Below are 23,298 nucleotides of genomic sequence, written 5' to 3'. Positions count from 1 at the left end.
CTCCCTGGACCCCGCATTCACTATATCCGCTCTCCCCGGACCCCGCATTCACTATATCCGCTCTCCCCGGACCCCGCATTCACTATATCCGCTCTCCCCGGACCCCGCATTCACTATATCCGCTATCCCCGGACCCCGCATTCACTATATCCGCTCTCCCCGGACCCCGCATTCACTATATCCGGTCTCCCCGAACCCCGCATTCACTATATCGGCTCTCCCCAGACCCCGCATTCACTATATCCGCTCTCCGCAGACCCCGCATTCACTATATCCGCTCTCCCCGGACCCCGCATTCACTATATCCGCTCTCCCCAGACCCCGCATTCACTATATCCGCTCTCCCCGGACCCCGCATTCACTATATCTGCTCTCCCCAGACCCCGCATTCACTATATCCGCTCTCCCCGGACCCCGCATTCACTATATCTGCTCTCCCCAGACCCCGCATTCACTATATCCGCTCTCCCCGGACCCCGCATTCACTATATCCGCTCTCCCCGGACCCCGCATTCACTATATCCGCTCTCCCCGGACCCCGCATTCACTATATCCGGTCTCCCCAGACACCGCATTCACTATATCCGCTCTCCCCGGACCCCGCATTCACTATATCCGCTCTCCCCGAACCCCGCATTCACTATATCGGCTCTCCCCAGACCCCGCATTCACTATATCCGCTCTCCCCAGACCCCGCATTCACTATATCCGCTCTCCCTGGATCCCGCTGACTGGCGTGCCTGACCCTGCGTGCTGGACCCTGACTGGCGTGCCTGACCCTGTGTGCCGGACCCTGACTTACGTGCTTGACCCTGCATGCCGGACCCTGACTGGCATGCCTGACCCTGTGTGCCGGACCCTGACTGGCGTGCTTGACCCTGCATGCCGGACCCTGACTGGCGTGCCTGACCCTGCATGCCGGACCCTGACTGGCGTGCCTGACTCTGCGTGCCGGACCCTGACTGGCGTGCCTGACCCTGACTGGCGTGCCTGACCCTGCGTGCCAGACCCTGACCTTGCGTGTCCAGAAGTGATGGTCACTGCTGTGCAGCTTTCTGCAGGATTTCTACCAGATTCTCAATAGTTCCAAGGATCGGGAGGCTGATTCTATCCAGGTCCATTGTTACAGCTATCATCTCTCAGAAGAATACCTGGACCTCACACGGGGCAAAGATGAGGATGCGTAGCTGATACAGCCTGTAATGTTGGCGGTTGGCACTGGAGACTGTGTTTATGGAACCCTGTGCCATGATATATTGCCTGGTATTTTCTGATAGGGTGCTATACAGGTCCAGGGCAGTGAACCCCAGCCAGGGCATTGAGACCCTAAAGGCCCCCTGAGCAAAGCCTACCATGATGAGGAAAGATTGAATTCCCTGCCTGGGGAAAGGTCCTGTGGCTAACCTGATGAGTGCCCCTGGCAGCCTAGCTGGTACCCCTGAATGACTAGTTGTCCCCCTTCTCCCCCGTTTCTTGGCCAGTTTTTTGGTAGGGAGTGCAACCCATCTGGTGAGGCTGCATGCTGCTTTGACTTTTTTGTGGTAGCTGTAGACTGATGTGTTTCCACCGTAGTGCCCAACACACTAGTGTTGCTCGGGGGGAGGACATCCCTGGTGCCTACTGGTGCACAAATGAGCTGTGCTCACCGATCTCTTATGTCACATGGTGTAAGGTTAGGAATTTTTAACCTCGCAAGTATGTAGTATGTTGAGGGTCGTATCTTGACTATTCTCAAAACGGGTTGATATGCAAATGGTCTGGAGTACAATCAAGGGGCAGATATCAACCTTGACAGTCTCTTTTCAGCAACCACTTTCTTCTCATTCCTTGGTGCGTGCCTTTGTGTCATGTGTATTGTTCCTCTGGTCGGACCGCCCTTGTCCCTATGGGATCTCAATTTGGTTCCTTCTGTGTTACAAAAACCCTCTGTTTGAGACCTTTCCTTTAGTTCTGTTGACTTGCACGGTTGTGTTTCTGGTTGCCAATACGTCATCCTCTGTAAGAGGGGCTTCAAGGTTGGGCAAATTTGGTGCCAAAGCACAAGTCCCCCTACTCCCCATTCCAGTCCTGATAGAACAACGTCCCTTCTGCTGTGGCTGAACCCTTCACCATCTTGTGCCCTGCTCCTTGCCATAGGCCTCGACCCGACATTCCCTGTCATAGACCTATGTCTTCCCAGGGAAGGAATGTCCACACATAAAAGTAGTTTTGCTGCACCTTACTCATGGTGTTCAGGAAACTGTAATACAGTGACATCATATATATTCCAGAGTCACTTGACATCATACAGTCAATCCACATTTAGTGGACGGTCCACCAACTGTGCAGTTGTGTTCAAAATAATAGCAGTCAGACATCACTAACCGGATCAATCACTGTTTTTGGTAGAAATTATATTTCTACATGGCAAATAATTTACTATCAGGTGTAGTAGAGTAATAGAAATCCAACCGACCCAACAGTCATGACATGCATGCTGCTGATTCTGTGTAATTGAATCACTCATTGAAAGGGGCGTGTTCAAAATAATAGCAGTGTGGAGTTCTATTAGTGAGGTCATTCATTCTTTGAAAAACAGGTAGCAATTATTGCCCTTATTGAAGGAAGGAAGGCAGCAAATGTTGTACATGCCGGTTACAGTGCATTTCTCTCTGAAATTCTGAGGAAAATGGGTCGTTCCAGACATTGTTCAGAAGAACAGCGTACCTTGATTAAAAAGTTGATCGGATAGGGGAAAACATATAAAGAAGTGCAGAAAATGATAGTCTGCTCAGCTAAAATGATCGCAAATGCTTTAAAATGGCAACCAAAACCTGAAAGACGTGGAAGAAAGTGAAAAACTACCATTGGAATGGATAGAAGAATAGCCAAAATGGCGCGGACTCAGCCAACAATCAGCTCCAGGAAGATGAAAGAAGGTGTGACGTTCCCTGTGAGGACTGTTACAATTAGAAGACGCCTATGTGAAGCCAAGCTATCTGCAAGAATATATAGCAAACCTTTTCTTCAAACTACTAAATCCCCTTTCATAAATACAATATAACCTAAATCAATTCAAAATAGTCCACCACAAGTCCACACTATTATTGAGTCTTCAAACGTTGAAAATTGTCCCATTCATCACTTCAAATCCAAGAAACCTCAAAAAAAAATAAACTATATATAGTGCATTAACTTTTAACAACAATCAAATATTGTGATACCATGCAAGAAAACACTCGTGAAGAAAGAAAGGAGAAACAATCAGAAAAAAAAAAAAAATATATATATATATAAATCACTACTTAAAGTGAATCTCACGTGTAAAATTACTAAAATAAGGTGAATGCACCTGCACAGCCTACTCGTGGGGTGAAATCCACAGCAAATAACTAAGCTTGTGAAATATGTGCAAAAAGTGCCAACACTCTAAAAATAATAAATACACAGCAAATGCTCAACTTGTGAATTAATACTAATCCACAATCCACATAAGTGCCACCACTCTGGTAGGGTTAAATACTATTACCCTCTTTCAGCTCAGATAGGCATTACAAATACTCCGGGGTGCAACAGCTTTCTCCATGCGGATAACTCAATCCATTGTTCCCCGATCCTCATAGGGCAAAGAAGAGCAAGATTCAGTGGAGTGTACAAGTATTAAAACGAATTTATTGCTGCTTACATACATTCAAAGATACGAACGTCCATCCTGTTCCAGCATAGCTCAAACAACAACAAGAAGCCCCCGCAAAGTCCCACTGTTGGAAAAAAGACATGTGCTGAAGAGGTTACAATCTGCCAAAGAGCACATTGACTGGCCTAAAGAGAAATGGCGCAACATTTTGTGGACCGATGAAAGTAAGATTGTTCTTTTTGGGTCTAGTGGGCGGAGACAGTTTGTCAGACGACCCCCAAACACTGAATTCAAGCCACAGTACACTGTGAAGACAGTGAAGCATGGTGGTGCAAGCATCATGATATGGGGGTGTTTCTCATACTACAGTGTTGGGCCTATTTATCGCATACCAGGGATCATGGATCAGTTTGAATACATCAGAATACTTGAAGAGGTCATGCTGCCTTATGCTGAAGAGGAAATGCCCTTGAAATGGGTGTTCCAACAAGACAACGACCCCAAACACACCAGTAAACGTGCAACATCTTGGTTCCAGACCAACAAGATGGACGTTATGGAGTGGCCAGCCCAATCCCCGGATCTTCATCCAATAGAAAACTTGTGGGGTGACATCAAAAATGCCGTTTCTGAGGCAAAACCAAGAAATAGAGAAGAACTGTGGAATGTGGTCCAATCATCCTGGGCTGGAATATCTGATCACAGGAGCCAGAAGTTGGGTGACTCCATGCAACACAGATGTACAGCAGTTCTCAGAAACAGTGCGACTACAACCAAATATTCATGAAGTCATTCAAAGGAAAACAAAATCTTCAAACATTTCTCAGTTTATATAGTGAATGTTTGAGTTTGTAAAGAAGATACAAACACGGCTATTTTTTTGAACCGTCTAATATTCACTTTTCTTCAATTTTTTTAGAGGAACAACACAAATTTGATGTATTTTTCTTCATGTTTTGATTTGGAATAGAATGTGTCGTGTTCCCAATGCATTTGTGTGGATGGAAATAAAAGCTATTAGAAGGATTTTCAGCTTTATTCACTTTTTTCAACACACTGCTATTATTTTGAACACAACTGTATGTGCAGCACTTTAGCAGCCATCTTCTTTTAATCTCTCCTCTACCCACGGTCATTAGTACTCTCTGAAGTCACCTTGTTGCACATCTCTCCCAGGAATCCTCCAGGGAAGCAATCTCACAAAGGGATCTCCAGCCTGGCCTAAAAGGCCTTTTGCAATCCACCCTACATCCCACCTCCATAAAGGACAGGATGACTGCAGCTGGTTCCTCTGATGTACAGGTCCACTGCACTCGGCCTCCTGCCCTGTCCAGCCCCACACAGGGATCTCCAGTCTGGTCTAAAAGTCCTTTTGCAATCCACCCTAGCCCCCACCTCCATAAGGAACAGAATGACTGCAACTGGTTCCTCACATGTAAAGGTCCACTCCACCCAGACTCCTGCCCTGTCCAGCTGCATACAGGGATCTACAGCCCGGTCTAAAAGGCCTTTTTCAATCCACCCTAGCCTCCACCTCCATAAGGGACAGAATGACTGCAACTGGTTCCTCCTATGTACAGGTCCACTCCACTCAGCATCCTGCCCTGTCCAGGGCCTACATGTACTGATTACTTCTTCATGGGTGTGGGGTGTTTGGCTCCCATGCCCCAAGAGATGCTGTGCCCCTCTCTACCTGACCTACTTATGGATGTTGATTCACCCCTGACATCACTGTAGGAGGGTTCTACCTAAAAGGCCCAAGTACCTCAAAACCTTACTTACTGTAACCAGTCACTATTCTGGTACAGAGCCGCCTAGTAGCAAAGTAGCTCACTACACCTGCCTACAAGCCATTTCTGGTGCTCCACGGTGACAAGGTGCTTTTTCAGCCTCAGCCGTCTTTTTTTGCCTGAAGTGGTTTCGGCCTTTCATCTCAATCAGGAATTTCTCTTACATTCTCTTTGCCCCAGTCCTCAAACACCAGGGGGACATGGCTGTCCACATTTTGGATGTGGTTCATGCTACCAGGATTTATCTGAAGTCAGCTTCCACGATTAAGCAATCAGATTCTCTTTGTGCTTCCTGAGGGACCAAAGAAAGATCACACAGCTACCAAGTCTACTATTTCCCACTGGATTTGTCAGCTTATTTCTCAACCTCATGGCTTGAAAGTAAAAGTTCCACCTTTTTCAGTGATGGCTCACTCTACCAGGAGTGTAGGAGCCTCCTGGGTTATCTTGTCATCAGAATTTAGTAGCTCAGGTGCAAAGCCACTAACTGGTCTTTGGCTCACACTTTCACAATTGTTTGCCTGGTGGATGTTAGTCACTGAGGACGCTACCTTTGGTCAGGCAGGCTGCTGCTTGATGTTCCTTCCTGGTTTGGTTTTCCTGGTTCGAAGTGGTTTTGGCCTTTCATCTCAATCAGGAATTTCTTTTACAGTCTCTTTGCCCCAAGCCTCAATCACCAAGTGGACATGGCTGTCCACATTTTGGGTGTGGTTCATGCTACCAAGATTTACCTGAAGTCGCCTGCCACAATTTAGCAATCAGATTCTCTCTTTGTGCTTCCTGAAGGACCAAAGAAAGGTCGCACAGTCTACTATTTCTCACTGGATTTGTCAGCTTATTTCTCAGCCTCATGGTTTGAAAATGAAGTTTCCACCCTTTTCAGTGATGGCTCTCTCTACCAAGAGCGTAGGAGCCTCCTGGGTTATCTGTCATCAGAATTCAGTAGCTCGGGTTTTCAAAGCCACTACCTGGTCTTTGGCTCACACTTTCACAATTCTTTGCCTGGTGGATGTTAGAGTCACTGAAGACGCTACCTTTGGTCACACCAGGTCACGCTGTTGCATGAGGTTCCTTCCTGTTTTTTTCTGGTTTGGTTATTGGGGCCTGTTGGCTTGTTGCCGTATTGCCCTCCTCTCAAATTTAGTGCTTCGGGACATCCCTGTTGGTGAGGAATAATGAAGCTGCTCTGCGTCCTGTTTATGATGAAGAAAATGGGATTTTGGGCTTACCTGTAAAATCCATTTCTTGGAGTACATCATGGGACACAGAGATCTCTCGCCTCTGTCTTATGGTTTATGGCTTGCTGCAAAACTGAAGTCCTGCCTGCCGGGGAGGGGTTATGCTTAGCGGGGACTTTTTTGTCCTCCTTTTTTCTTTTTTTTTTTATTATTTGTCCAATCACTTGGTACATAACCCTGATAGTAAAGATTAATGAATCTGCTGTGTCTCCTGTGGTGTGTGTTACAAGAAATAGATTTTTCAGGTACGCCAAAATCCTGTTTTTTTCCACACATTAAAATGCAGATTTTAGGCCTCTAGATTAGTTAACCCCCCTTTCCCCAGGGTATAGAGTTCAGTGGTCAGGATTATATCACATGCAGCCCAAGGTACAGTGGTCATGGGTAAATTATATACAGCCCAAGGTATGGAGTGCAGGGGTCAAGAGTACATCATATACAGCCCAGGGTACAGAATGCAGGGGTCAGGAATAAATCATATATAGCCCAGGGTACAGAGTGCAGTGGTCAGGAGTATATCATACAAAGCCCAGGGTACAGAGTGCAGTGGTCAGGAGTATATCATACACAGCCCAGGGTACAGAGTGCAGTGGTCAGGAATAAATCATACAAAGCCCAGGGTACAGAGGGCAGTGGTCAGGAGTAAATCATATACAGCCCAAGGTACAGTGGTTAGGGGTAAATTTTATATACAGTACAAGGTACAGAGTGCAGGGGTCAGGAGTACATCATATACAGCCCAGGGTACAGAGTGCAGGGGTCAGGAATAAATCATATACAGCCCAGGGTACAGAGTGCAGTGGTCAGGAGTACATCATATACAGCCCAGGGTACAGAGTGCAGGGGTCAGGAATAAATCATATACAGCCCAGGGTACAGAGTGCAGTGGTCAGGAGTAAATCATATACAGCCCAAGGTACAGTGGTTAGGGGTACATTGTATATACAGTACAAGGTACGGAGTGCAGGGGTCAGGAGTACATCATATACAGCCCAGGGTACAGAATGCAGGGGTCAGGAATCAATCATATACAGCCCAGGGTACAGAACGCAGGGGTCAGGAATAAATCATATACAGCCCAAGGTACAGTGGTTAGGGGTAAATTTTATATACAGTACAAGGTACAGAGTGCAGGGGCAGAAGTACATCATATACTGCCCAGGGTACAGAATGCAGGGGTCAGGAATATATATACAGCCCAGGGTACAGAGTGCAGTGGTCAGGAGTAAATAATATACAGCCCAAGGTACAGTGGTTAGGGGTAAATTTTATATACAGTACAAAGTGCGGAGTGCAGGGATCAGGAGTACATCATATACAGCCCAGGGTACAGAATGCAGGGGTCAGGAATCAATCATATACAGCCCAGGGTACAGAGTGCAGGAGTCAGGAGTAAATCATATGCAGCCCAGGGTACAGAGTGCAGGAGTCAGGAGTAAATCATATGCAGCCCACAGTAATAAATGTAGAGGTCCAGAGATGTATCAAGATACCAAATGCTGGTATCCTGTGAAACCGGCATAACCAGAAATGTGTGGACCTGCTCAGAGATCACCAGCCTCAAACACTGCATAAAAGTTATGGGGTTTTTATTATGACAACACAAATGACAAAAGCAACAATAAATACATCCAATACACAGGACCCAGTGAACCTATACAAAGTGCACCTAAGCTAACAAAGGAAACTAAACTATGTACAAATGGCAAGTAAACAGGGCAGAATGAAATGTGGCTGGGGAGCAAGAAACAAGCTAAAATAGGGGGCAGGTGAAAGCAAGCAGGATCAGAGTCACAAGGAGCAAGGTACATGGGGCACACAGGTAGAACACTGAGGAAACATGGAATGGTAATGGAGGAATTATATACCTTCTCTGCAGCCAGCATGAGAAGAAAAATTGCTAAGACCTTCTGGCTGCTGGGAAACACCAGAACTACAGCCTTCAAGAATCAAAGTGCCACCAGCAGGTGATCCAGTTCCTGACAATGTCATACAAAGGCCACCATACAGAGTGCAGTGGTCAGGAGTATATTCTATATAGCCCGTCATACAGAGTGTAGTGGTTAGGAGGGTGTCATTAAGGGCTCGGCATACAAAGTGCAGCGGTCAGGAGTAATGTATACAGCCAAAAGGTACAGAGTACAGTGGTCAGGAACATGTAATGTACCGTCTAGTGTACAAAGTGCAGTGTTCACTGATCAGGAGTTTGTCATATGCTGCGTAATATACAGAGTGCAATGGCTGTAAACATCATATACAGTTCAGAGTAGCAATTGCCATGAAGTAGCCAGGAGTATATCCTAAGCAGTCTAGTGTATATAGTGCCGTGATCAGAAATATATGTTATACAGTTCTGTGTGCAGAGTGCAGTGGTCAGGAGCATGTCACATATAGCCTGGCTTAAGGAGTACATGGTTCAGGGGCTTGCAACATACAGCTCAGAGTGCAGTGGTCAGAAATATGTTATAGCTCAGTGTACAGAGTGCAGTGGTCAGAAACTTTTCATATATAGCTCAACCCACAGAGTGCAGTGGTCAGGAGGGTATAATTAAGGGCTCATCATACAAAGTGCAATGGTCAGGAATAATGTATACAGCCAAAGGTACATAGAGCAGTAGCCAGGAACTTGTCATAAACAGCTCAGTGTATAGAGTGCAGTGGTCAGGAGATTCTCATTTACAGCTCCGTATACAGGATGTCAGGGATGGGCCCTGGATGAGGGATATGTGTAACATCCTCCAGTGTTTTGTTTTCAGTTAGAGGCTTGCTAGAAGCCTGAGTGTGAGTCAGCAAGCTTACTTTACTTTAGGTTAAGCTGGAGGGCTCTACAGGTTAATTATCTAGTACCTCCTCTTCCTCTAGAGACTTAGAGAAGTTTCTAGAAGCCAGTTAGCGGGGGTTAAGATAGGCTAATCTGCATACTTAGGGGAACCTGGCCAATCCCAGGCATGAGGCCTGTCATAGTGGCTAGGTCAGCCCTTAGATATGAAAGGGCCTGGTTAGCAGGGGAGTCGGGTGAAAGATGGAGTAAGGATGTTCTGCTGGTGTGGAGCCTGGGAAGGGGCCCTAGAGGAGGGGGGATCTTCCTTCAGGCTGGAAGTTGGAAAGAAAGACCTCCACTGTCCCACAGTCTACCAGGGAAGGACAGCCTGTCTGCAGGGAAAGAGCCAGCCCAGCATAAGGCCTGAAAGCAGCTTCAACATTTAAAGCGACAGGAACAGGACAGCTCAAGTACTTCTACACCCCCTGGGCCAAAGAAAGCAAAGGGCAGTCAGGTGCAATACCCACCTAGGGACTGCATTCTTTGTGTGTCTCGGAATCCCTTGCCCTGGGATACTGTCATGACAGCCAGATGAACGAGGAGATTTTCATCTGGGGTCTGAAGAATTTCATTTAAGGGGACCTAGTGCTCCTAGTAAAGACTGTGTTTAGATTTTTTTTCTAAACACGAGCCGCTCCTGAAGGAGTAGAGAGTCCAATATCTATTCTTTTGTGCTTGTTGCTGAATTTTTGTGCCTAAGAAGTTGTCTTCCAAGTTGTTTTAGTTTCATTGGGCAACCCATATACCCCTAGACCCCATCTAAGTTGTTAACCCCTAATAAAACAGCAAAAAACAATCTCATGGACCGATTACTGACTTTGGATGCACGAGTGGAAAATGCGTATTGCCTGACTGTGCAGAGCTTAGGGGGACCTGCAAAAACTCAGCAGCCCTCAAGAGTGTAGTGCCACATATGTGTCATCTTTGTTTGGGTTGTGGGGTGTGACAAAGGAAGCAGTTGGAGTTAAAGTAGAGTATCGGAACCATGCCAGTCATATAGTCACTAGGTAGAGTAGTAGTAATAATAATGATAACAACACACAAGGATAACTGTTCCATCTGCTCTATCAGAATACAAAACCAGCTTTCTCTGGGTCTTCCACTGACATTAACCTACTCGGCGGTCTTATTATTTCAGAGTTTTGGTGCTGAAAGCGGTACCATTATTTTGCATGGAAATATGTCGTTTTTTTATTGTAGACCTGTAATTCTTAGGAATAACTCACTGAAATCTGTCCGAACAAGAGTCTAGTAAACATCCCGGGTAGGATAAAATTTGAAACACGAAATCATAAATTATAATTTAATAAATAATTATAAAAAATAATAATGTAATAATAATACATTTAATTCAATAATATAATCAAACCGAAAACACTGAAATTTGAAATATAGCGCCAAGTTCGCACATCGCTGAGCAAAGTCGCAGAATCGTTTTCAGTGTCTGATGAGGAATTTCCCCCACGAATCATTATCACTCAATTCTGCAAGTGGTTCTGATTTACTATCGCTGTTCTCTAGCTGATCTAAAACTGCTTTTGACCTAAAAGAACGCTTTTTGGACGCCATGGACGTTTCTCAGTTTCCAGGCAGAAAGAACAGTCAAAATGCAGGCAGGGCGCAGGACAAAGCACTCGGGACAATATGCATGTGAAATGGGTTGAAACAGCAATGTTTTACTATGTAAAATTTGTTTGGAAAAAAATGACATTTTTTTAAATTTTCACATTTCCCGGCGGCGGCAGCGCCCGTATGTCCCGACGTCACAGGGACCGGAACACAGAAGCCGGATGCCGGCATCAGCCGGAGGAGATTGCCGGGGACGCTGCAGGGGACACATCGTGGGAGCGAAGGACAAGGTAAGCTCTGCAGGGACTCCCTATGCAGCGCCGCATGGTAAGCCCGAGTGTAGCTCGGGGTTACCGCTTTTGGTACAGACATTTTACCCCGAGATACACTCGGGAATACCGCTAGGGAGGTTAATTACAGAGAAAAGTATCTCCTATATCCATAGAATGAAGCCGTTTTGTTCTTTGTGTCATCATCCCGTGTTCTGTCCATTTCCACACTGACCTCAACAGATCCTCTACATTACCGGTGTATTTGTTGTCTCATCATGTTTCCAATAATAGAGATCAAGAGATTGACCAGAGTTTTCTTTTCAATGTCACCAGACTACCTCTTCCTCTACTATTGGGGTGCTGGGCCTTTACTACTCAGGACCCTAACCTCTTCTATGTATTTGTGAAGATTTCTATTGTAGGGATCTGCTGCCCTCTACTGTCTGTAAGTGGCTGTGCTGCTTGATGTTCAGAGTTGTTTATGTACATCACTTCCTGTCTCTGTGTGTCTGTGTTGAAAACCCCAGAAGTAGGAAGTAGAGAGAGTCTAATACCACATGTCCTGCTAAGGAGTAGCTGCTACTAACCAAGGGCCAAAACCATAGATAATTAGGCAAGTGTTCCTATATTTAATAGTTTACTACTGTGCCTATAGCCTCTGTATATATATACTGTATTTATACACTCACTGGCCACTTTATTAGGTACACCTGTTCAGTTGCTTGGTAACACAAATTGCTAATCAGTCAATCACATGGCAACAACTCAATGCATTTAGACATCTAGACGTGGTGAAGACAACGTGCTAAAGTTCAAACCAAATGGAGATGAAAGGGGATTCAAGTGACTTTGAACGTGGCATGGTTGTTGGTGCCAGATGGGCTGGTCTGAGTATTTCAAAAATAGCTTATCTACTGGGATTTTCACGCACAACCATCACTAGGGTGAAGGTTCCAAAAAAGAGACAATATCCAGTGAGCGGCAGTTGTGTAGAGGAAAATGCCTTGTTGATGTCAGAGGAGAATGCACAGACTGTTTGCTGTGACATTCAGATGGTAGGGTCAGAATTTGTCGTAAATAACATGAAAGCATGGATCTATCCTGCCTTGTAACTACAGTTGAGGATGGTGGTGGTTTAATGGTGTGGGGGACATTTTCATTAGCAAGGTGTACCTAATAAATTGGCTAGTGAGTGTGTATTTAAGGGCTGATGACAGAAGTAAATCTGTCACCTTGTTGTTATCTCACATGCACAGTGCCAGATAGCTAGGTCTGTGATACAGTATGTGTGTAGTGATGGACTTCCAGTTAGGAGGTTATATACAGCTCCTGTTTAGTCTAGTTAATCCTGTTCCTTTTGGTCTGGAATTCTATAGCTAGTTTTAGCTCAAGGTTCAATAACCAGCATAGGCTAGAACCAGGTTTGGCATTCAACAGCCACTTCTGGTAGTTAGAGGTCTGATTGCATAAAGGATTAGATGTTACTAGGGACTAAGCAATGAGTAAATGGGATTACTCTGAGTTCCAGTGCCAAACCACGGTTTCTGCTGATGAAAAGCTATGTTCCAGGCTGGTTGGACAACAGCTAGAGGGTGTCCTCATCACCACAGATGTTGTCTTCAATTCTGCATCATGAAAACAGATGTCACATCATGATCATCCTCAGGGGCTCCTGCAACTAGATTTTTTTTTTAACAAGTAGAAAATTATTATTGAGTATAAAACAGGCATATATAAACTCGGCAGCATGATGACCATACAGGAAGCAAAAAGAGGAACCATGAGTACAATCCACCATCATCTAATACAGTCGCTGATGAAGAAGCTACACCTGATTACAAACGCAAAATATCAAGGATAAACTACCAACTTGCTTATCAAATAAAGCATAATAAATAAGTATTTAAAAACATTTTTTAGTCACATAAAGAACTTCAAAGTGATGGAGCAGCACAGTGGCTAAATGGTTAACACCTCCACCTGGCAGCACTAGGGTGGTTGGTTCAAATCCCAACCATGGCAGCACCTGCCTGGAGTTTGCATGTTCTCCCTGTGCCTGAGTGTATGTGTATGTATGAATGGGAGTCATCCTTGCATTGACTCATGGGACTTGTAGTTTGTCAACAGCTGGAGGGCTGTCAGTTTGACCCACGGGCTAAATGGTTAGTACTTCCGCCTGGCAGCACTAGGGTCGTTGGTTCAAGTCCCCACCACAGCACCACCTGCCTGGAGTTTGCATGCTCTTCCTGTGCCTGTGTGGGTTTCCTCTGGGTACTCTGGTTTCCTCGAACACTCCAAAGACATGCTGGTAGGTTAATTGGATCCTGTCTAAATTGTCCCTAGTATGTGTATGTATGAATGTGAGTTAGGGACCTTAGATCGTACGCCCCTTGAGGGTTAGGGACTGATGTGAATGTACAATATACTGTATATATGTGAAGCACTGTGCAAATTGGCAGCACTATATAAGTACCTGTACCAAATAAATAAACCAATATCAGGAAACGCTCACTCTGTGGGGAAAAAGAGGAAGGAGGAGACAAAAGAGAAACCACACAAGATAATTAGGAAGCATGAGGGCAGATGGGGAGGAAAGCAACTTCAGAGAGGGAATGACACAACATCCATTAAGTAAAGTTTCATTAACTAGTACAGTTCAACTGTTGTCATTAGATGGGATGACTAGAACCCCAGGAGTTTATCTAGGCAGACCATATTTTGGGGTGATTTCTACTTGCATAAGTCAACTTATACAGTACATTGATAAAGCAGTATCAATAGCGGTACGCCATAAAGATAAGGTGGGAGGGTGAGGTGACTTCCAAGAAATCTTCCTGTGGGCATAAACAGTAGCAAAGAAAATAAATAATGTAAATAACCCCAAACTCCCTCCTTCGTGTCTTTACGGACCTTGCTTTGTGCACTGGTGCGCAGTCATGTTGGAACAGGAAGGGGCCATCCCCAAACTCTTCCCACAAAGTTGGGAGCATGAAATTGTCCAAAATGTCTTGGTATGCTGACCACCAATCCTCCCGATCCAGTATACCTGCAACTAGACTTTGCTGCAACTTTTATCTGGAAGTATCTCTATTAATAAATATATATACTCGGGTATATGTACAATTCCACCAGGATTCCCTTCAAGCCCTTTCCTGATAATATATTTTTGTACATTGGATGTACTGTATGTACTATTATTAATCTCTTCTCCTATAAAGCTTGTATTATTTCTATACTGGTGTACATCTATATACACTATATTGTTAAAAGTATTGGGCTGCCTGCTTATCCACACACATGAACTTTAATGGCCTCCCAATCTTAGCCCATAGGGTTCAATGTTGAGTTGGCCCCGCCCTTTGCCGCTATAACAGCTTCAACTCTTCTGGGAAGGCTGTCCACAAGGTTTAGGAGGGTGTCTATGAGAAGGTTTGACCATTCTTCCAGAAGAACATTTGTGAGGTCAGGCAATGATGTCGGACAAGAAGGTCTGACTCACAGTCTCCGCTCTAATTCATCACAAAGGTGTTCTGTGGGGTCATAGACAGCATTCCTCCTCCTCCAAACACGGTGAGTGGAGTTGATGCCAATGAGCTCGATTTTGGTCTCATCTGACCATAACACTTTCCACCAGTCCTCCTCTGCATCATTCAGATGTTCAGTGGCAAACTTCAGACGGGCCTGGACATGTGCTTTCTTGAGCAGAGGGACCTTGCGGGCACTGCAGGATTTCAGTCCTTGTCGGCGTAGTGTGTTACCAATTGTTTTCTTGGTGACTGTGGTCCCAGCTGCCTGGAGATCATTGACAAGATCCTCACATGTAGTTCTGGGATGATTCCTCACTGTTCTCATGATCATTGACACTCCACGAGGTGAGATCTTGCATGGTGCACCAGACCTAGGGAGACTGACAGTTGTTTTGTGTTTCTTCCATTTGTGAATGATTGCACCAACTGTTGTCACCTTCTCACCAAGCTGCTTGGCGATAGTTTGGTAGCCCAGTCCAGCCTTGTGTAGGTCTACAATCTTGTCCCTGACATCCTTGGACAGCTCTTTGGTCTTTGCTATGGTGGAGAGTTTGGAGTCTGAATGTTGGATTGATCCTGTGGACAGGTGTCTTTTATACAGGTAACAAAATGAGATTAGCAGCACTCCCTTTAAAAGACTGCTTCTAATCTCAGCTTGTTACCTGTATGAAGACACCTGGTAGCCAGAAATCCTGCTGATTGATAGGGGATCAAATACTTATTTCTCTCGTGAACATGAAAATCAGTCATCATTTGTTAGACGCATTTCTGCTGAATTTGTTGTTGCTATTCTGTCTCTCAGTGTTACACTACACCGAACATTCGATTTGTAGACTGATCATTTCTTTGTGAGTGGGCAAATATTCAAAATCAGCAGGGGATCAAATACTTATTTCCTTCACTGTATATGTATGTCTCTACACAGTACGGGGGCAGGAGGCACAGGACAGGTGGGCAGGAGGGTACAACATGGGGGGAAGAAATGCACAGAATGGGCAGGCAGCACAGTACAAGAGAGCGGGGGGGGGGGGGGGGGGCAGTACAGGGCAGGCAAAAAGGCAAGAGGGCACAGTACAGTGGGTCAGGAAGGCATAGTACAGGGGGGGCAGAAGGGCACAATAGAGATGAGTCAAGAGGGTACAGTACTGGGAGGGTCAGGAGGGTAGAGTATGGGGGGCAAGAATGCATAGAATGGGCGGGCAGCACAATACAAAGGGGCAGGAGGGCACAGTGCAGGAAGGCACAGTATGGGGGGCAGGAGGGCACAGTACAGGGCAGTAGGGCACAATACGGGGGGCAGGAGCACAGTACAGAGGGGCAGCAGGGCACAGTATGGAGTGGGCAGGTAAAGTATGGCGTGATCAGAAGGGCACAGTATGGGCAGGCAGCACAGCACAGAGGGGCAGGAGGGAACAGTATGGGGAGGTCAGGAGGGTACAGTACTGGGGGGGCAGCAGGGCACACTATGGGGGAGGCAGGAGCACAGTACAGGGGCAGGAGGGCACAGTACAGGGGTGTCAGAAGAGCACAGTGTGGGGAACAGGAGGTCACAGTATGGGGGAGGTAGGAGAGCACAGCATGGGCGGGCAGCACAGTACAGAGTGGCAAGAGGGAACAGTATGGGGAGATCAGGAGGGTACAGTACTGGGGGGGGGCAGCAGGGCACACTATGGGGGGGCAGGAGTACAGTACAGGGGGCAGGAGGGCACAGTATTAAGTGTGCAGGAAGTATGGGGGTATCAGGAGGGTACAGTACTGGGGTGGTGGGAGGGCACAGTATTAAGTGGGCCTCCTCCAGTGTCATCAGACATCACTCTAAGCAGGACACATTCTGAACTTAGCCGATTTGGAGTGGTTGGCTGTTGAACTGCCACATGCAGTTTGTATTTAGCGGCGGAGCTGTCATTATTACTGACAGCTGCCCCATGTTCACGAACTTTCACATGTTCCCAGAGTGCCGCAAACTGTGTGGGTGAAACTGTAGGGGCCTTCCCATGCACATGGCGCTTGGGTGTTAATTATACACTGTCACTGTACTAATGACATTGGCTGGGAAGGGGTTAAATATCTAGGGTGTTCAAAGGGTTAAATGTGTGCCTAACCAGTGCCTATGTGTGTACTGTGAGGTTATTTTACTAAGGAATGTGCCAGTTTTTATTCCCTGACAAAAAACGGCACATCCCTGTCATGATTGCACGGTCGCCGCCACCAACCTGCGACAATCGCACTACCGCGACTAACAGTAATACGTCACGCCCGCGGCGTCAGACCCCAGACCTTTTCACCAAACTCGTTACCAAAGGACCGGTCGATCTAAAACCGCAGTGTGACGCGCGTAACAAGGCCACACCCAGCTGCACCCTGCACAGTGATTGTCCAGCTAATGGGCTACAATCGGTGCCTGCAGCCTGAATGCGCTTGTTACTGGGTAGGGTTAATTACGCAACTAACCCTCTACTGCCACCACCACTTTTGTTGGAGACTGGGAAACTCCCGTTATCAAATATACACTATAATGATTGAAAAGTCGCCTGTCCAATACGGTCACCGCAGGCCGATTGGGCAGAGGATTAAACAAACACAGTAGCGTCTCTTCAAAGGCAGGAATTCGTGAATTGCAAGTAAGCGCTTAGAAACAGTTTAACACTTTCAGAAAGAAAGATTTATTACTAAAAGAGTCAAACAGGTGCAATAAAATATTTACAAAGAAAATGTAACTATATATATATGTATATAAAGATACAGCAAAGAGATATTAGGAAGAAAGTTACAGGGTTAAGTTACTTGCCCATATGCCTTGGTTTGCAGATCCAAGTTGCAGAGCAGGATGATTCTTTGATCTCCTTTTGTTACGATGTTCAGCTGAGGAGATCTGTTACACTCTAGCTCGCAGGCTTGCTAGCCTGTCTCTTTTTAAAAATCCCTCTGAAAGGGGGGGTTGCTCTCGCTACGCTGTGTTGGGAGGGGTCAGGAGAACTCTGAGTTAGAACCCACATCTCTCATAATCCATGACATGAAACATCGGGGGAAAGCCTGACTTGAGGAATGTTCAATTAACTTTCAAGTCCGGGGAGAAACTGCATTATCTGTTTTTATGATGGGTGAAAAAGGTTACACTTACACAGATGGCTGCACCAAACTAGGAATGCCTAGCCTGTGTTAACCCCCCACCATCTGTCACTCAGGAGATAACGTTTGCCTCTCAGGAAGGGAGGGGGGTAGGGGAATGTGAGGAATAAGGAATACTTCCATTAAAAGAAAAAGGGGAACTCCGCCTCCAACTCTGAATAGCTAGTTTGCTACAATCCCCACTGACAGGACAGAGCTTTGTATTGTTTACTTCCTCCTCGCCAACCAGCGGGTTCTAGCGGTCAATCATTGGCCGGCACCCACCGATCAGCTCGTGCTGTGACTAATTGCAGCACAGCCAGCACACCAGCATGCCCCCTACCCAAAGTGCTGGATCACGTAGTAGATATGTGACCGGGCATAGGAGAGCTGCTCTGCCACCGTACTCCAACATGAGGCAGTCGGCAAGCGAGTAATAGTGGTAAAAGTGGAACTAGAGTAGAGAGACTGGGGTCTTGTAAGAAAGTTTTTGGAAAGTGGAGGCCATGTAAAGCTTGAGACATACTGAGAAAATGAAGTGTACAGAGGTGGAGGCCATGTAAAGCTTGAGACATACTGAGAAAATGAAGTGTACAGAGGTGGAGGCCATGTAAAGCTTGAGACATACTGAGAAAATGAAGTGTACAGAGTAGGGAAGCATATGTACTAAGATAAACCATAGAAAACCAACAAATCAGCAAGAGTGATTCATCCCAACCTGCTACTCCCTGCCAATGGTTTGAATGTAGAAGGTATTACACCAGACAGGACAAAGACAAATACCAGTAGGACAATGATCAGAGCAGAAAGCAATAACCCAGACAGCACTGTTTCAGATACCAGGGGTGAAGAAAAGGGTATGGATAGTGGGGTTCACACCTCCCTGGAGTGGCGGTGATACTTCAGCAAGTACTGACACTGGGTGGGCACCGGATGCATAACACATCTGAAGGAGGACTTCTCACCAAACTTTCTCTGAACTGCCTGGTCCAGTGGGTGGACTTCATGGTGGAGGAGATCAGGACTCAGGGTATTAATGTCTCCCCTCCAGTCAGCAGGCCACTGCCACCTACCAGGTTTAACTGCAGTGCCTCTCTGTACGCTTGTCTGACTCTGACAGTACACCACAGAGCTCCAAGCTTCATAATGCCCACCTCCGATACATAGGAACCACCCCAATCGAATACCTGTTCAAGGCTTGGTAGGATCATGCTAAGCTCCAGATAGGGACTTGATTTAGGAAGTCTACTTCAACTCATTCACAGCAGATTTTCAGACTGCGCTACTGACAGACATTCTATAGGGAGTTTGGACTCCTCTATCTCCCTAATCTATGCCCCAGATGTACAATTCCTATGATTGCTCTACAGTGGAACCAAAGATGATACGTACTGGTGACCTTTTCCACCAATTAGTCTCCACAAGGTGAATCAGTCTGGAAAGGATTTCATCCCCTTGACCCTAAGAGCAGACTTGTTCAATCCAAACAAAAGATAATTTGTATGACTGTGAGAAAAGGACAGGGGGGTGAAGAGCAGGATGGGGAAATGATGAGCAGGCGGAAAAAGGAGAAAGGGAGGTGGAGATGGGGGCAGTAAGGTGTAGAGAGGGACAGGGAGGTTAGGAGAGGGAGGGGTGGTGAGGAGATGGGTGGGGAGATGAAGATGAGGAAGGAGAATTAAGAGGATGACATGGGGGTGATCTGGGGAAAAGGCAGATGAAAAGGGGAACAGGAAGATGAAGAGAATAGGGAAGTGAAGAGGAGAATGGGGAGGTGAAGAGAGGACAGGGGGATTTAGAAGAGGATGATGGAGAGGTGGAGAGAGCAGGAAGGTGAAGAGGAGGATGGGGAGGTGGAGAGGGGACAGAAGAGTGATGAGGAAGTTGGGGAGGTGGAGAGGGGACAGGAGGGTGAACGGTGATGAAGAGGAGGATGGGGAGAGGACAGGAGGGTGAAAGGGAGGATGGGGAGGTAAAGATGGGGACAGGAGGTTGAAGGGCAATGTAGAGGATGGGAAGAGGACAGGAGGGTGGGGAGGAGATTGGGGAGATGAAGAGGGAACAAGGGGATGAAGAGGAGGATGGGGAGGTGGAGAGGGTTCAGGGGGAGGAAGAGGAGGATGGGGAGCTTAGAGGGGACAGGATGATGAAGAGGAGGATGGGGAGGTGGAGAGGGGACAGGAGGGTGAAGAGGAGTATGGGGAGGTGGAGAGAGCAGGAAGGTGAAGAGGAGGATGGGGAGGTGGAGAGGAGACAGGAAGGGGAGGTGGAGAGGGGACAGGAGGGTGAAGAGGAGGATGGGGAGGTAGAGAGGGGACAGGAGGGTGAAGGGCGATGAAGAGGAGGATGGGGAGAGGACAGGAGGGTGAACGGAGGGATGGGGGCAGGAGAGTGAACGGTGATGAAGACGTGGATGGGAAGAGGACAGGAGGGGGAAGAGGAGATTGGGGAGAAGAAGAGGGAACAGGGGGATGAAGAGGAGGATTGGGAGGTGGAGAGGGAACGGGGAGGAAGAGGAGGATGGGGAGCTGGAGAGGGGACAGGAGGATGAAGAGGAGGATGGGGAGGTGGAGAGGGGACAGGAGGGTGAAGGGGAGGTGGAGAGGGGACAGGAGGGTGAAGAGGAGGATGGGGAGGTGGAGAGGGGACAGGAGGGTGAAGGGGAGGTGGAGAGGGGACAGGAGGGTGAAGAGGAGGATAGGGAGGTAGAGAGGGGACAGGAGGGTGAAGGGCGATGAAGAGGAGGATGGGGAGAGGACAGGAGGGTGAACGGAGGGATGGGGACAGGAGGGTGAACGGTGATGAAGACGTGGATGGGAAGAGGACAGGAGGGGGAAGAGGAGATTGGGGAGGTGGAGAAGGGACAGGGAGGTGAAAGGCAACGAAGAGAAGGATGGGGAGAGGACAGGAGGGTGAAGAGGAGCATGGGGAGGTGAAGATGGGGACAGGAGGGTGAAAGGCGATTGAAGAGGAGGATGGGGAGGGGACAGAAGGGTGAAGAGGAGGATGGGAAGGTGAAGAGAGGACAGGAGCATGGGGAGGCGAAGAGGGGACAGGAGAATGAAGGGTGATGAGGAGGATGGGGAAGGAACAGGAGGGTGAAGGGGAGGGGACAGGAAGGTGAAGAGGATGGAAAGGTGAAGGGCGATGAAGAGGAGGATAGGGAGGGACAGGAGGGTGAAGAGGAGGATGGGGAGGTGACAGAAGAGTGAAGAGGAGGATGGGGAGGAGAATGGTGAGGTGATGAGAGCAAGGGGGGAGAAAAGGAGGGCAGGGCAGTGAAGGGGAAAGGGAAGTATAGAGGGGGTCATTTCAGTAAAGAGAGGAAGGGTGAAGAGGGGGATGAGGATTGAAGAGGGGTACAGGGCAATGAACATGGGGGGGGGTTGACTATTGTACGTGGGGTATTGGCTCCTAGAAGTGGACAGCTGGCAGTGATATCACATGCTCAGAGAGGAAGGTGAGAGCAGTTCCTCAGCTAGGTGGTGGGATATAGAAAAGGCCACCCCTCCACTGCTCCCCTTCTGTGGATATTACCACCTCCCAGAGGACCGGGATGCACAGTGAGAAGCAATGGGGTTGATTTACTAAAGGCAAATATACTATGCACCTGCTCCAGGGCTTAGTAAATGAGGTAAAGCTTCATTTTGCACAGACTGGAATAAATTTTTGCTTGCACATGATTGGATGCTAGAAATCGGCAGAGTGGCTCCGCATTTCAGAGCTTCCCCTCAATTTGCCTTTAGTAGATCAACCACAATGACTTCTATATACCTGGCAGGGTTGGAGAAGCCAGGCACTCATCACCTGACACACCGCAGGAGGAGCATCCAAAGAGAAGCCCATTCCACACACTGCCCAGCGTCCTGATGGGTCAGGAGAGCGAGAAGGTCTCCGCCGGACTGTTCTCTGATACCCACCCAACGCTGATCGCTACATGCTCATTGGCTGCTTACAGCCCCTTGTCTACACACTGGTTGGCTCCCCATTGCCTTAACCCAAACACATCTACACTTTGCGCCCAGGGTGCAGACATAGTGGGACAAATAGCTAAGAAAGGTGACTGTCCTGGCAAATCCGAGACGGTTGGCAACTATCAGACATTTATGGGTTCTTGCCTGGTTAACAAAGAGCCATTTGGCCTGTTGGATGTCATCGTGAAACAAGAATTTACAACAGAGCATGTGTAACAAAATCCTGCTCCTAGGAGTTCACACATACCCAGCCCAGATTTCCTGGGGATGCAAAGGTTAAAATGACTGATTGCATGGCTTCTAGCAAAAAGGAAGAAACCAGATGTGGACTGGAATGTTGAGCTAGGTTAAAGCATTTTTGGCAATACAGCAGTGCCCCCTAGTGGAGACAATGACATACTTCCGGAAGTACGACTGGGGTAATACTACACTGCTCAAAAAAATGAACGGAAGACTTTTTAATGAGAGTCTAGCATCAAGTCAATGAAACTCCTGGGATATTGATCTGGTCAGTGAAGTAGCAGAGAAGTTCATCAGTTTCAGCTGCTAGTGTGTTAATGAAATTAATAACTGATGCACTAGATGGGCAACAATGAGACAACACCCAAAACAGGAATGGTTTTACAGATGGAGGCCACTGACATTTTTTCCATACTTATCTTTTCTGACTGTTTTTCACTCATTTTGTATTTGCTAGGGCTAACCTACAGAGGTTGTACAGGCAGTCCAACTGCTCCAGGATGGCACATCAATACGTGCCATTGCCAGAAGGTCTGCTATGTCTCCCAGCACAGTTTCAAGAGCATAGAGTTACTCTAGGAGAGCTGGACAGGGCCGTGGAAGGTCCTTAACCTATCAGCAGGACTGGTATTTGCTCCTTTGTGCAAGGAGGAACAGGAGGAACTCTGCCAGAGCCCTACAAAATGACCTACAGCAGGCCACTGGTGTGAATGTTTCTGACCAATCAGAAACAGATTTCATGAGGGTGGCCTGAGGGCCCAACATCTTCCACTGGGCCCTGTGTGCACCATAGCCATTGAACACCAGAATTGGCAGGTCCACCACTGGCGCCCTGTGCTTTTCACAGATGAGAGCAGGTTCACCCTGAGAACATGTGACAGACGTGAAAGGGTCTGGAGAAGCAGTGGAAAATGTTCTGCCTGTAACATGATTCAGCATGACCGTTTTGGTGGTGGGTCAGTGATGGTCTGGGAAGGCATATCCATGGAGAGACGCACAGATGTTTACAGGCTAGACAATGACACCCTGACTGCCATTATGTATCGGGATTAAATCCTTGGACCCATTGTCAGACCCTACACTGGTGCAGTGGGTCCTAGGTTCCTCCTGGTGCACGACAATGCCCGGCCTTATGTGGTGAGA

The 23,298-nt window shown here is 47.2% G+C and overlaps 1 protein-coding gene across 1 annotated transcript in view; it reads left to right on the top strand.

Moving 5' to 3' along the window:
• LOC149429913 (uncharacterized) overlaps positions 1-23,298 on the top strand; it is a 195,738-nt gene that overhangs the window by 75,123 nt on the left and 97,317 nt on the right.

This window comes from Staurois parvus, unplaced genomic scaffold, assembly GCF_062004578.1.
Source record: "Staurois parvus isolate SC_StPar_1 unplaced genomic scaffold, SC_StPar_1.0 ptg002686l, whole genome shotgun sequence".
NCBI lineage: Eukaryota > Metazoa > Chordata > Amphibia > Anura > Ranidae > Staurois > Staurois parvus.
The sequence above is the reverse complement of the archived record's forward strand: the minus strand, read 5'-3'. Positions and strand labels throughout refer to the sequence as shown.